General features: G+C 46.9%; 1 protein-coding gene across 1 annotated transcript in view; it reads right to left on the reverse strand.

The window, feature by feature from the left end:
- RECK (reversion inducing cysteine rich protein with kazal motifs) overlaps nucleotides 1–14356 on the reverse strand; it is a 675429-nt gene that overhangs the window by 12190 nt on the left and 648883 nt on the right. The window lies entirely within an intron of this gene.

Genomic DNA, 14356 nt, shown 5'->3' on the forward strand with positions numbered 1-14356 from the left:
AACTATTTTATATAATTAGAAAGAGCTGAGAAATCATTTGTATCATGTACTGGTTCCACCTACAATGCTGTGACAATTTATCCTCTGCACACAAATAGACTTTATTATGGCTTATTTATCACAATTTGTTTGTACTCTTAAACAGAACCAGTCAGAGCCATCGCCCCATATCATTTATATGACCGTGTAGCCCTTTAAAAGATAAGCCAGCCAATCCCATTTGGGACCCTAAATATCGCTCTAGCAGCAAGAAATCATGTTTTGATGTTGTGTCTGGAACTTTATTGGGACATGAAAATACACTTCCAGGGTGAAGGACAAATCATTTGTTCTGGTACTTGGCCATTGGCCTGTCATACAGCCAGGGGAGGGTGCTGCCAGGCAGGAAGCAAAATGGACATCATCAAAAGGACCAACTGACTTATCTTTTAAAGGGCTACTCAGTCATATTAATGGTTCGGAGAAGTAATAGGAAAAGTTTCTGACAGGTTCCCATTAAACTCTTTTGCTGCTGAGAGTTCAGTCGCCACGGGGGTACTGCACCTCACCCAGAGGTGTGGTATCCCATGACCAGGTAAGATGGAGACACCTGACCACAATCCACACCTGCATCCCACTCACACTTAGAACAGCAGAGCACCCAATATGGGCCCTGCTTGGTTCATGAAGGGTGTTGGGAGGTGGGCGGAGCTTAGGTTGAGAGCAGGAGAATTGTAAGAGGTGAGGAGAGTTCCCTCAGAGGGAGGGGAAGTGACAGGACCTGTCTGGAGCAGCTTCTGTCAGTAGGAGCTGTCGGACGGAATTGCTTTGAAAGGAAGCTCCCTGAATAGAAAAGGGGTTCTTCTAGAGGCACGGGAGGAGAGTACTCCCCGTGGGGCTCGTTCCACGCTGACAGACTTCAGGTGGGGGAAGGATCCAGGTCGCAGAAGTCTTGAAACGGCATTCAACTGTGTCATCTGCGTTCTTCCTGCATCACCAACCCAGCACTGCTACATCCTTTACTCCACACTACATCACCGTCTTTAAACTTCTCTCAACTGCCCTGGGACTACAGCTCTGCCTGTGGAGAGCTACTACACCTCAGCTGCGTAATACCATCTGTCCCAGAGGATCTGCACTGCAGCGCTGGTCGCCTCTGACCAGAATACCACAGGTGGCGTCACGAACTTATATACACATAAACTTTATTCCTTATCAATTCTTTAATTTTACATGGACGCCGAGGGCCACAGACTGGGTCACTGCCACTGCGACACATCCCTTTAAGACACCGGCCCGCTATCGAGTAACCCACGGCCCCTGGTGTGCTTCAATAGCCCTTTAACAGGCTTGACATCAGGCAACATAGTTTTTTACATCTGGTGATTTATAGAGACAGAGAAAACATTAAGACATGTGCCGCACCGCCTTGTGAAATGCAGGGCCTAGTACCTCGGAAGATGGTTCAATCACGGTGACTCCGATGGCTCTAACAATCCCTAGGTTAGGTGCAAATTATAAAGAGGGAGATGATGCGTATATGAGACTGAGAGTTTTGTTGATGCCCGCAAGAAATGAGGCAGCGGACGAAAAGAAGCATACACTGAGGGTCTCATACAAACTTGAAAGATGAATTTTACTGAAGACTGGTAACAATTCTTATATTTTTTCAATATAACAGTCATGGATAGCAGATACAATTTTCCTTACACATTGCGTCTGTCACGCTCGCACCTAAGCAGGTTGTCGCGAGCCGGGGGGTTGTGGCCACAGACCGGACTAGCCTGGAAGGGGCGTGACTAAGACAGCTGCCTTGGTCTTCTCTGGAGCCTCCAATGGTGAAGTCAGGGTTGTGTGGCAGGCAGCTGCCAGGTGCTACTCCAGGGTGGTGTCTGGCTGAGATACAGGGCAGGCTGGCATGGCTGAGACACAGGGCAGGCTGGCATAGCTGAGACACAGGGCAGGCTAGCATGGACGAGACAGTGCAGCCTGGCACGGACGAGACACAGGGCAGGCTGGCACGGACGAGACACAGGGCAGGCTGGCATGGACGAGACACAGGGCAGGCTGGCGTGGTATGAGAAGGAACAGGTAGGGGCCTGTTCACACAGCAGGTGCAGGTACCGGTATAGGAAGGCAGGAGTGGAGTATGACGAAACAGGTTTGGACCTGTTCACACAGGAGGTGAGGCACGGGTATTAACAGAAGAGAGTGGAGTATGACAAAGCAGGTTAGGAACAGAGATGCAGGAGTGTGGAGTAGGCAGAGCCACAGGAGTGCGGAGTAGGCAGAGCCTCAGGAGTGCAGAGTATGCGGAGCCTCAGGAGTGCAGAGTAGGTGGAGCCTCAGGAGTGCAGAGTAGGCGGAGCCACAGGAGTGTGGAGCAGGCGGAGCCACAGGAGTGTGGAGCAGGCGGAGCCACAGGAGTGTGGAGCAGGCAGAGCCACAGGAGTGCGGAGCAGGCGGAGCTACAAGGGTGCAGAGCAGGCGGAACTGCAAGGGTGCAGAGCAGGTGGAGCTGCAAGGGTGCAGAGCAGGTAGAGCTGCAAGGGTGCAGAGTAGGTGGAGCTGCAAGGGTGCAGAGCAAGCAGAGCTGCAAGGGTGCAGAGCAGGCAGAGCTGCAAGGGTGCAGATCAGGCAGAGCTGCAAGGGTGCAAAGCAGGCAGAGCTGCAAGGGTGCAGAGCAGGCAGAGCTGCAAGGGTGCAGAGCAGGCAGAGCTGCAAAGGTGTAGAGCAGGCGGATCTGCAAGGGTGCAGAGCAGGAAGAGCTGCAAGGGTGCAGAGCACAGACAGGGAGGACACAGGGAAAGACACAGCAGGGAAAGAAGTCAAAGACAAGGAGGCAGGGGTAGGACAGAGTTCAGACAAAGTACAGGGACAAAGACTCAACAATTAGGATATTCTGCCTCCTGGAGGTTGGACAGAGGTACTAGGCAAGACAAGGTCAGGAGCTATAGCACATAGACCAGGATATTCTGACTCCTGGAGGGCAGACAGACAGGCACAAGACAAAGCTAGGAGTGTAGCCTCCAGAGAATGAGAAACACAGAACAGGGCCTGGCTTACTTAGCAGCAAAACAATGAGTTTAGACATTGCTCAGGAAATGTTCCAGTGGGTGGGACAGCCCTAAATAGTAGAGGGCTCTTGGTAATTGGTCAGGGATACATTAGCCAGGTGCACCCTGACTCCATAAGAAGCAGAGAGTTCAGGCACCGCCCCCTATACACACAGTCAGGAAACATGAACATAGCAGACAGGAGACAAGGCAAGGAGCTGGCGGCAGAGAGAAACCACAGCATGACCTGGAGCAGTGAGTAATTTGGTGAGTGGGGGATGGGAGGCCATGCAGCAATGTCAGCAGGGTTGTTACAGCGTCAGTCAAAGCCTTTTCTCGGTCCCGGCCTTGGGAGGATGGCAATAACTTTTCCTTTGACTAACTGTGCTGTGTGAAGGGGAGGATCAGCCGAACTTAGGATTATCAGGGAAATGTGCCGCACAGTTTTGCAGTACCTTCTCTTATCCCAGCACTCTGTTGCTGTAAACGCGGCACTCTCCAAAAAGGGTGCTATTTGTACTCCCCGCCTGTCCCAATCGAGGAGCCACAATTTTCTACCTATTCTCACCACCAAAACCACCTGTAACTGGACCTTTTCAGTCCCACATGCACCATCTCCAACTGCCACTTATCTTCAAATCAGAAAAAACAAGTTGCAATGCCAAACTAAGGCAGAAGAGGGTAGCATAGTACAACAAGTTGTAATACCAAAACAAGGCATGAGAGGGCAGCATAGTATTAAATAATTTACCTCCTCCCAAGGCAAGACGGGGACCATTGTCACAAATGCAATCATGTAAGGAATAGAGAACACACTTACCATATGACATATAACATACTGTATATTAGTAATGGGTTTTCTGGTCACTACATATACCCCCCTAGTTTAAACAGAGCCATCCCCGGCGTTTGCCAACATATATATTTTTATAAAATCATACAGGTCAACGTCTAGTTTGAACCAAAGTGCTTTTATAGTCAAAATTCCCAAACAGCGGCGTGTGACACCAGCGTCTACACCTTCCCGGTACAGGGTGTAGACTGGTAACTGAGCAACATGTGAGTTACAGTGGGCTGCTAAGTGAGGGCAGAACCCCATATCTATAGCAAATCTATGGGGTCCATACAATACTTCCCCCCATAGGTCACATCGGAACTCCAAGATAGAGTTCCGTCAAAGGTTAATTGGCAGATCTGTAAATATATCGGTGGAAACCCGAATGACAGCAAAATATGAACCGAGGTAGATGTTGAGGTACCAGAAATAGAGTAATATTCTCTCTGCCCCCTGTACAAACTTGGGGGCACTAAATAATCATGAAAGTATCGAAACATCCGATAAACATGCATTTTAGTGCAACAATAAACTTTCGAACTCAAACCTTGGTTTCACTGTAATAGGATGACTTAACATTTCTTCATAACTCAAAAAAAAGTCTCTCCGGAGGTAGAATATCTTGTAGCAAATCTTCCTGCTTATAGACGTAACAGCCTTAAAGTAATGCGTAAAATGTGAAAGTGTTTTGGTCCGTGGGTGCAGGGTCGGGGCACACAGTCCATCAACGTGGCTGCACCATTTTTTTTTTGTTTCTTTTGTTTAAACAAAAAGTAGTCCCGGTGTTTCACTAAGAAGGGACATAACATGTGTTAGAACCAACAAAAATTAACCAAAAATTCTCTAACAAACTGAGGAAAAGTCACAGTAATGTCTCTGTGCTTAACAGGGGAAGAATGTAGTCTTTTCCAGAAGAAAACAGTAGTAAAAATGTGCAGTTCATTCTACAAGTTTAGACCAGATATCTAGCTGGTAACTGACCTTTGTTGTTCCTTTGAGAGCGTCGAACCAGAGTGAATTCCTCCATAGGGCCAGGATATATCTCTGCAGAGTCAGTTCTGAGATTAGTTGTTCTTGCAAGGAGCAATTCTTGATTAGGAGTCGTCTGTCTTTGTCCACAGGTAAGCATCACAGGACCAAAATACCATTGATATCGAATTCTGGAAAAGATGAACTGTGGGATCTTTTGGACCCTGGAAAAGGTTCGCACTCAAATAACTCGTCCACAGGTGTTGAATAAGGATGGAGGTATTCTGACCTACAGAGTTTTAGTCGATTCCTGTGAACAACCTTGGGTTGTTGAGTATCTCGCTGGATACAATAAATGTCATTCCCCGGGTATAGGATACTGTCTCTCCCATTGTGTCTCAAGCTTTCCTGTATGATGATTGTAGGTGATAAGATCTGGCTGAGAAACATTCAAAGGTGTAGCTTTCGCTTGTCTACCAAAATCATGTTGCTGTCTTTTGCGAGCTTCTTCCATACGGGTATCCATAATTTCTTGGGCTTCCACTAGGCGTCTTTGATGATCGCTCACCCACTCAGTAGCAGGCAGAGGATATTTAATCGGAGTCAGTAACTCCTAGAGCAAGGTCAGCGGGTAGTTTACCTTGGCATCAGAACATCAGCTAATAGAATCGTAGAATCGTAGAATCGTAGAATCGTAGAGTTGGAAGGGACCTCCTGGGCCATCTGGTCCAACCCCCTGCTCAAAGCAGGATTCGCTAAATCATCCCAGTCAGATGCCTGTCCAGCCTCTGTTTGAAGACTTCCATTGAAGGAGAACTCACCACTTCTCGTGGCAGCCTGTTCCACTCATTGATCACTCTAACTGTCAAAAAGTTTTTTCTAATATCTAATCTGTGTCTCCTCCCATTCAGTTTCATCCCATTGCTTCTAGTCTTTCCTTGTGCAAATGAGAATAAAGTTGATCCTTCTACAATGTGACAGCCCTTTAGATATTTGTAGACAGCTATTAAGTCTCCTCTCAGTCTTCTCTTTTGCAAACTAAACATTCCCAAATCCTGCAACCTTTCCTCATAAGACAGGGTTTGCAGACCGGTCACCATTCTGGTCGCTCTTTTCTGAACTTGCTCCAGTTTGTTGATGTCTTTTTTAAAATGTGGTGCCCAAAACTGGACACAATATTCCAGATGAGGTCTGACCAAAGAGGAGTAGAGGGAAATAATGACTTCACGTGATCTAGACTGTATGCTTCTGTTAATACATCCTAGAATTGCATTTGCCTTTTTTGCTGCTGCATCACACTGTTGACTCATATTCAGTCTGTGATCTATTAGTATACCCAAGTCTTTTTCACATGTGCTGTCACTTAGCCCTATTCCTCCCATTCTATATATGCTTTTTTCATTTTTATTGCCCAGATGTAGTACTTTGCATTTCTCCCTGTTAAAAACCATTCTGTTAGTTGCTGCCCACTTCTCCAGTTTATTTAAATCTTTTTGAATCCTCTCTCTCTCTTCTCTAGTATTAGCTATCCCTCCTAGCTTTGTGTCATCAGCAAATTTGATCAGTTTACCCTCAATTCCTTCATCTAAATCATTGATAAAGATGTTGAACAATACAGGGCCCAGGACAGAGCCTTGTGGTACCCCACTTGAGACATTCCTCCAACTGGATGTGCAGCCATTTACGACCACTCTTTGGGTCCGATCACTAAGCCAGTTATGAATCCACCTAACAGTTGCCTTGTCCATTCCATACTTAGTCATTTTTTCAATAAGGATTGTATGAGAGACTTTGTCAAATGCTTTGCTGAAGTCAAGATATACTATATCTACAGCATTTCCTTGATCCACCCAATCAGTGATACCGTCATAGAAGGAAATTAAGTTAGTCTGACATGACTTATTAGTTACAAACCCATGCTGACTCTGTTTAATCACTTCATTCTTATCCAGGTATTGACATACATGTTGTTTAATAATTTGTTCAAAGATCTTTCCTGGTATAGAAGTCAGACTCACCGGCCTATAGTTGCCTGGGTCCACCTTCTTCCCCTTTTTGAAGATAGGAACAACATTTGCTCTTCTCCAGTCTTCTGGCACTTCTCCTGTTCTCCAAGAATTTTCAAAGATTATGGAGAGGGGTTCAAAAATTTCTTCTGCTATCTCCTTCAGTACTCTGGGGTGTAATTCATCTGGACCTGGAGACTTGAATTCATTTAGGTTAGCTAAGTGTTTCCTCACTATCTTTCTGTTTATAGATATCCTGGATTCTTCTATTCCCTTAATAGGACAGTGAATAACAGTTGATGTTACATTTCCTTTCTGAGAGAAAACAGATGCAAAATAGGAATTTAAAAGTTCAGCCTTCTCAACATCCTGTCTTACCATGTCATCATTTTCATCCTGTAAAAATCCTATAGCATCTTTGACTTTTCTTTTACTTTTGACATATCCCCAAAATCCTTTATTATTGCTTTTGACATCTCTTGCAAGCCTCAATTCATTTTCAGCTTTAATAATCTGATTTGTGCCCTGCAGGTTCTGCAGACAGCATTATATTCTTCTTTAGATATGCCTCCCTCTTTCCATTTTATAAACATTTTTTTCTTCCTTTTTAGCATGTGCTTAAGTTCTGTGTTCATCCATCCTGGCTTCCTTAAATGCTTCCTATTCTTCCCTCTTTTCGGAATTGTTAACAACTGTGCTTTGAGAATTTCATTTTTCAAGATTTCCCATCCTTCCTGGACATTTTTGTCTTTAAGGATATCCAGCCATTGGATCCCTCCAATTCTCTTTCTGAATCCCTTAAAATCTGCCTTTCTGAAATCTAACCTTGATGTCTGAGTCTTCACAGGTCTTCCGCCTCTAGTTATCCAAAATTCTAAAATAGCATGGTCGCTACCTCCTAGGGTCCCAGCCACTTTTACCTCCTCAACCATTTCCTCCCTGTTTATAAGGATTAGATCCAAGGTAGCAGTTCCCCTTGTTTTCTCCCTTACCTTTTGGAAGATAAAGTTGTCAGCAAGAGAGGATAAGAATCTCCTTGACCTGTTAGTTTTGCCTGAGAGAGATTCCCAACAAATGTCTGGATAGTTGAAATCTCCCATGATATGGGGTGTAACCCGTAGAACATTGCGGTGTATTATTATACACATAGATGAGCTCTGGGAGTAGTGTTGGCCTGTCAGCCTTTCTGTGAGCTGGAATAGCTCTTAGCAAGTTCAGGATGGTTTGATTCATCTTCTCGCAAAGCCCATTGCACTGCGGGTGGTATGCTGTAGTCCTGAGCTTCTGACAATTGTAGTACTTGCACAATTCTTGGAAGAGTTGTGATTCAAAGGAGGAGCCTCGATCAGTCAATATCTTCTCTGGGCATCCATAAGGTAGACAGAAGGCTTTCCATAGGATAGCAGTGGTAGTCTGGGCAGTTAAATCCTTCACAGGGACAGCCACTACAAATTTGGTGAAGTGATTGATGATGGTTAAGACATAGCTATAGCCTGTCCTGCTGGGCTGTACCTTCAGATGACCAATGGCTACCATTTCTAATGGACGTCGACTCACAATCGGATGCAGTGGTGCTTTCTTATCAGCTTTCACAGTTTTCCTAGTCACACATGGGTGACATTCCTGGCACTATTTTTCAATGTCTCCCCTCATGCCAATCCAATAGAATTGCCAGTGGATTCGGTCTTTTGCACTCCAAAGTGGCCAGACTGATCATGATAAACGGTGAGAACCATGTTTACATTTCTCCTTGGCATCACAATTTGATGTAGACGACTACCTGTGATGGGATCTGTGGCACCCCTGAGGCTCAGTCGCCACAGAGGTACTGCACCTCCTGCTGAGGTGTGGTGCCCCACCATCCAGGTAAAGTGGAGACACCTGACCACACTCCAACACTTGCACCCCACACCACAAAGTAGTGTAGCAAAGCCCCTTCGGCGGCTCCCTGCTTGGAGTATAGCAAAGCACCCCTTGGTGGCTCCCTGCTTGGAACACGAAACGTGCTGGGAGGTGGGTGGAGTTTAGTTCGCACCAAAAGAGCGGGAAGAGTTGAGTTAGTCGGTCAGTCTTTCATTCAGTCAGTGAGTGAGGATGTAGAAGGACAGAGCGTGAGACAGAGAAGATCCCCGGGAGAGGGATGGAGGAAGGAAGTGCTGCAGCAGGCCACAGTGATCTCGGTCTGCTGGCACAGGAAAGAGACAGAGAAAGGAAGCTTGTTTCTCCATTGGGAAGAAGGATTAGCACGGAACGTGAGGAGAATAAGAGAACAAGGACCAGGGTTAGAAGAGAACCCTTTTCAAGTTCTAAGCGCAAGGCCGGGGTTCGGTCCCGAGGTTATACGGATACTAATGTTCCTGCAGCAGACACCGGAGGAATAGAAGTAGTGACCACTTTATTCCCACACAAGACTTGGGGGCACAACAGCAACATATTAGTGAGCCGGGACTTAATAGCAAGGAGTCCCCGAAGCAGGCTACAGCTGTCTGCCGTACAGCTAGAGTTCATAGGAACATCTGACAGGAGGAACTCCAGTGTAACTCAGTACTAGGAGTACTTCACTCAAAGGCGCTATAAGAGGAGACGTTCAGAAAAGGCACATATGTTGGCGGAGTGTTGGAAAGGAGTATTCCATCTGGCCTGGAGGTTGACTGAGTCCCTAACCCGGAGGACATGGCACGGAAGCAGGAAACTGTTTGCACAACAGACTGTGAGTAAAGCTTTGGAACTACATGCCCTGGTGTCCTCCACTTATTCCTGCGCCAACCTGCCCAGTACTGCTACATCCCTCGCGCCTGATACTACACCATCTAAGTGTCACTTCACCTACGCTGCCCTGGGACTACAGCCCTGCCTGTGGAGGGCTATAACATCACTGCTGCACCACACCATCTGTCCCAGAGGATCTGTCTGCAGCGTCGGCTTACATGTTTATTGCCGAATACCACAGGTGGCGTCACAAATCACTTATAAACTTTCACTACCATAAGCACACTGATCATTCTCCTTTTACAATGGGTGCCCAGGGCCACGGGCCGGGTCCCAGCTGCCGTGTCATCTCCCGTTAAAGCTCATCGGGCCCGGTACCAAGTACTCCACAGCCCTGGGTGTGAGGGTGTCCCATTTTGGTGTCACGAACAGGATGACGAGAGCCGATGCTAACGGGTTCTGTGTGCCTGAGATCTGTTGGACCTAATTTGATAGACTGTGAAATGAATGCTAAAAATGGTCGCCGGCGCAGTGAAGAAGGGCGTGACAACCTGGGTGGTCCTAAGAAAAGACCGCGAACTGTCCTGGGCCTCCCCTGTCTGAACTTCTATGCGACAGCGACATAGCCCACTCCCCCGAGCGGTTCGTATACTGGCTTTGTATGGAGGAGTTGGAAGAAGACGCCGCCCCCAGAAGGAGGAGCGGAAGCCAGTGGCGGGAAAAGGGCCGAGGCGGGAAGAAGAATGCCAGAACCCCATATTGTAAGGAGAAGGGAGGAGGCCTGCGGAACGCGAGGAGGTTGAGCTGAGTCTCCCTGGTGCAATGGCTGAAGGCTCTGACCCGGCTTCCAGGATGGACTGTCAACAGCTGGAGGAGGAGATTGCCCAGTTGACTCGCGAACTGCGGCTGAAGCAGGAGGCGTTCTGGAGGAAGAAGTGGCAGCCCGCCTTGGAGGGGCCTACACCCGCGGTACCCCAGTTACCGGTACCCGCCATCACTGCACCGGATCTCCCCCAGACAAACCCTGTAGAGCCTGCGACCGCTGCAACACCACCGGCAGCATCCCCTGCAATCTCTCTGTTACCACCGCCGCTGCGTGAGGCATTGGGAGCTGAAGCGGAGGAAGAGGAGCTCCCGCCTGGACCTGACGCGGCCGCACAGGTCCCACCAGGAACCCCCGCAGACCCGGAGCCGCTATCTGCTCCACCACCACCGGCATCTGGGCCCGCTACCCCGGTGAATACCCGTGCAGCTGCCCACCGTCTCAGGCCTGCACCGGAACCGCAACACCGCCGGGAAGCACCAGGTATGCCCGTCGGCCCTGAAGTCAGGGAAGCCACTGGGTGCCCGCCGGCTACAGCGGCCGGACAGGTGGTGCTGGACTTGGTTTGGGACCAGGATATCAGTCCCTGGGGGGAAACACCTGAACCCCTGACCGTGGTGCCGCGGTCCACAGTGAGCAGAGGCCGATCCCGGGAAGAGGAGGAGGAAACAAGAGTCTGATGCCAGGAGACCCTCCGCCAGCTGGCAACCGAGCAGCGGGAGAGAGAACAGCGGAGGTTGGCTGTGCTGGGCCCTGATCTGGACCGCAAGGAGAATGCCCGTGCTGGTCACTTTGGGTCCCGGGACTCGGCAGGATGGGGCCAGGTCCTTAATGTGAACCACGAGAGAGGGTTCGGTTTCATCGCCGACCCTACACGAATCTCCGACCTGTTCTTTAGCCAGAGAGACGTGGAGTCTCATCTCCGGAAGGGACACCCTGCTCGAGACTTACAACCGGGGGAATATGTGACCTTCCCACAGCATGAAGGACTTTGTGGCTGATACGCTTTAAACGTACGCCGGATACCAGAGGATTTCCTCGCCACCTTTAAGAAGGAAAAGGCCTGCGCTTCCCCGGTACCTCCCACCGTGATCACCAAAACTGTGTTGGTACCCACGCCCGTAAACCAAGCTACGTCTGTACCAATCCAGCGTCCCTTGGTACAAATCACTACTGAAGATCAGCGATTCCTCAACCCATCAAGACACCCAGAGCATCTCCCCTGGAAGCAGCCCAAGCAACCCGCTTCCGGAACCCCAGGAGGGGATAACTAGCCCTAATAACTAACTTTGTTACCCAGGAGGGTATTTGCACCCTTTGCTCTTGTTTTCTATTTTTCTTTTTGGTTATCATGTTTTTGTTTCTTCCCAGTTGTTGCCCAGTTTGGTTGGCAGCCTTTATACTTGAACTGTGGAGATCATAGACGCTGAGTGATCCCGAACTGTTACTGTTCATAGTTTGCACCTCTTTAGGTGCTTTCTCTTGGTTTTACATAGGAACCTGCCCTTGGAACAAGGACTACCTCGTTATAAGGACATTTCCAGACATGATGGCCGGTCCAATGTCTACTCTTAGCACGTATTGATGATGTTTAGTATTTTTGAACAAGAAACTAGAAAGTGAAAGTATTAATGACAGATTTCACAGGGTTTAATTGAGAAAGAAATACAGTGAATGTTTTACAATGCTTGAATAAAGATGTGAGATTTGAATAAAAGTATGCAGATGACAAATCAGGCAATAACGGTTGTCACTCCTAAGACGAAAGGAAAGAAGAGAGTAGAAAATGTGAAAGATAACAGAAAAGAAATGTGTTGCTAGAAAATGTGTTACTCAAGCTGATAGTGAATTTGCTTCTACACTGTGTTCCAAATTATTTTGCAAAAAATATTTCCTCATATTTTCTCTAAATTACCTATATGAATTGCAGTCATTGTTATTTTCCAGTCATCTACTATTCTAGTATTATTGCAATGTTTTTTAACAAACTGCCTATGAAAACAGTATATTTTTTAAAATAATAAACACTCAAAATGAATGTTCCAAATTATTATGCACAGCAGCGTTTTCAACCTTTTTATTTTTATTTTGAACAAAAAAATGGTCAATTGTGAAATTATAAGCATTATCAGCTTATTACAAAATGAAATCAAACAGTTTTCAAGTCAAAACTTTATTCTAGGTGATATTACATTTGAACATAGGACCCCTTGTTCGAAAGAAGCTTCTGAACGCTCTCGTCCATTGAATTTGTCAGTTTTTGGATGGTTTGTGCTTCAATTGTTTTGCATGTGGACAGAATACCCTCCCAGAGCTGTTGCTTAGATGTGAACTGCCTCCCGCCATCATAGACACTCCTTTTGATGATGCTCCAGAGGTTCTCAATGGGGTTGAGGTCAGGGGAAGATGGTGGCCACACCATAAGTTTGTCCTCCCATAGCAGCCAGAGATGCAGATGTGTTATTTGCAGCATGAGACGGTGCATTATCATGCATGAAAATTATCTTGCTTCGGAAAGCATGGTTCTTTCTCTTGAACCATGGCAGGAAGTGCTGTTTTAGAAACTCCACATAGATTATGGAGTTCATCTTGGAGTTCATCAGGGTTCGGTGACCCCTCCTCAAGGGGGGGGTACTGTTGTGAGTTCATTCTCTGGTTCACCAGTTGTGAGTTCCCCTTCTGGACTCCCTCTGGTGGTGACGGGAGGTGGTGTGGCTGGTTTGATCGGTGGAGATCTGCCACCTGAGAATGAGGAGGACGATTGGATCTCAGGATTCTCAGATTGGATTTAAGATAGCCGACGCCCTATTCAGTTGCTGGTGATTCCTGCTGGCTTGTCAGCTCTTGGTTTTCAGCTCTCTTCCAGTCATCTAAAGCTAAGTTTTTCTGCTAATGTTCACACTTGATTTTGTTGGTCTATTCAGTTTTTTGTGTAGTCTGCCAGCCCCGGCTGGGGGCTGAGCTGAATTTCCACTCTTATTTATCAGTATTTTGCCAATTGGCTTTTTGTCCCTTACTAGTTCGGTCTCTTTTTGCTCTGTTTCAGAATATTCCAGAGTGCTGATATAGTGGGAGAAGTCTAGTGACTTCAGGGTTAATTTTGTTATCAGAAGTGTTGGACATTATTTTTGTAGGGTTTTTTGCAGGTTGCAGACAGTGACTTGCCTTTCCTTTCCTTTCTATTTAGTTTGGGCCCCATCATTTGCTCAGCCTATTTTCCTGCCTGTGTTTGTGCCTTCATCTTGTTTCACCGTCAATACATGTGTGGGGGCTATCTATTCCTTTGGGGTCTGCTCTGGGGCAGTTAGTTTTCCTTTTTCTTGCTTTAGGCTTATGTAGTCCTCCGGCCATGATGAGGCATCTAGGAACATCGTAGGCACGCTCCACGGCTACTGCTAGTTGTGTGGTAAGATCAGGGATCTGCAATCTGCATAGTTACCAACTTCTCTGGTTTTCTGTGGCTTAGCTTGTTTTGTTTTTTTCTCCTCGGTGACCCATTCATAACAGAATCACCAGCCATACCGCAGATTCTAGGGTACTCAAAAACAGGAAAGAATTGTAAAAAAAAAAAAAAGTGTCAGAATTTTTTTTTTTATGTATATTTTTTCCTCTTTTTCTCTGGGGCCGTAGGAGGATTTTTTTTTCTTAATGGAAATTAAGCAATTGTCTGATCGTGTGGAGCAGCTCACTGCTGAAGTGCGGGGAATTTCCGCCTATCTCGCTCATTCACATGCTGCTGAACCAAAGATCCCTACTCCTGATGTGTTTTTTGGGGATCAGTCTAAATTTTTGAATTTTAAGAATAATTGTAAATTATATATTTCTTGCCTTGAAGCCTAATTTATCGGGGAGCTCTGCGCAGCAGGTTAAAATTGTCATCTCTTAGCCCCCACACATGCATTGACGGTGAAACAAGATGAAGGCACAAACACAGGCAGGAAAATAGGCTGAGCAAATGATGGAAAAACGTGGATAAGGA

Source organism: Dendrobates tinctorius, unplaced genomic scaffold (genome assembly GCF_039654945.1).
Source record: "Dendrobates tinctorius isolate UK_male_01 unplaced genomic scaffold, ASM3965494v1 ptg000162l, whole genome shotgun sequence".
In the NCBI taxonomy this organism is placed as follows: domain Eukaryota; kingdom Metazoa; phylum Chordata; class Amphibia; order Anura; family Dendrobatidae; genus Dendrobates; species Dendrobates tinctorius.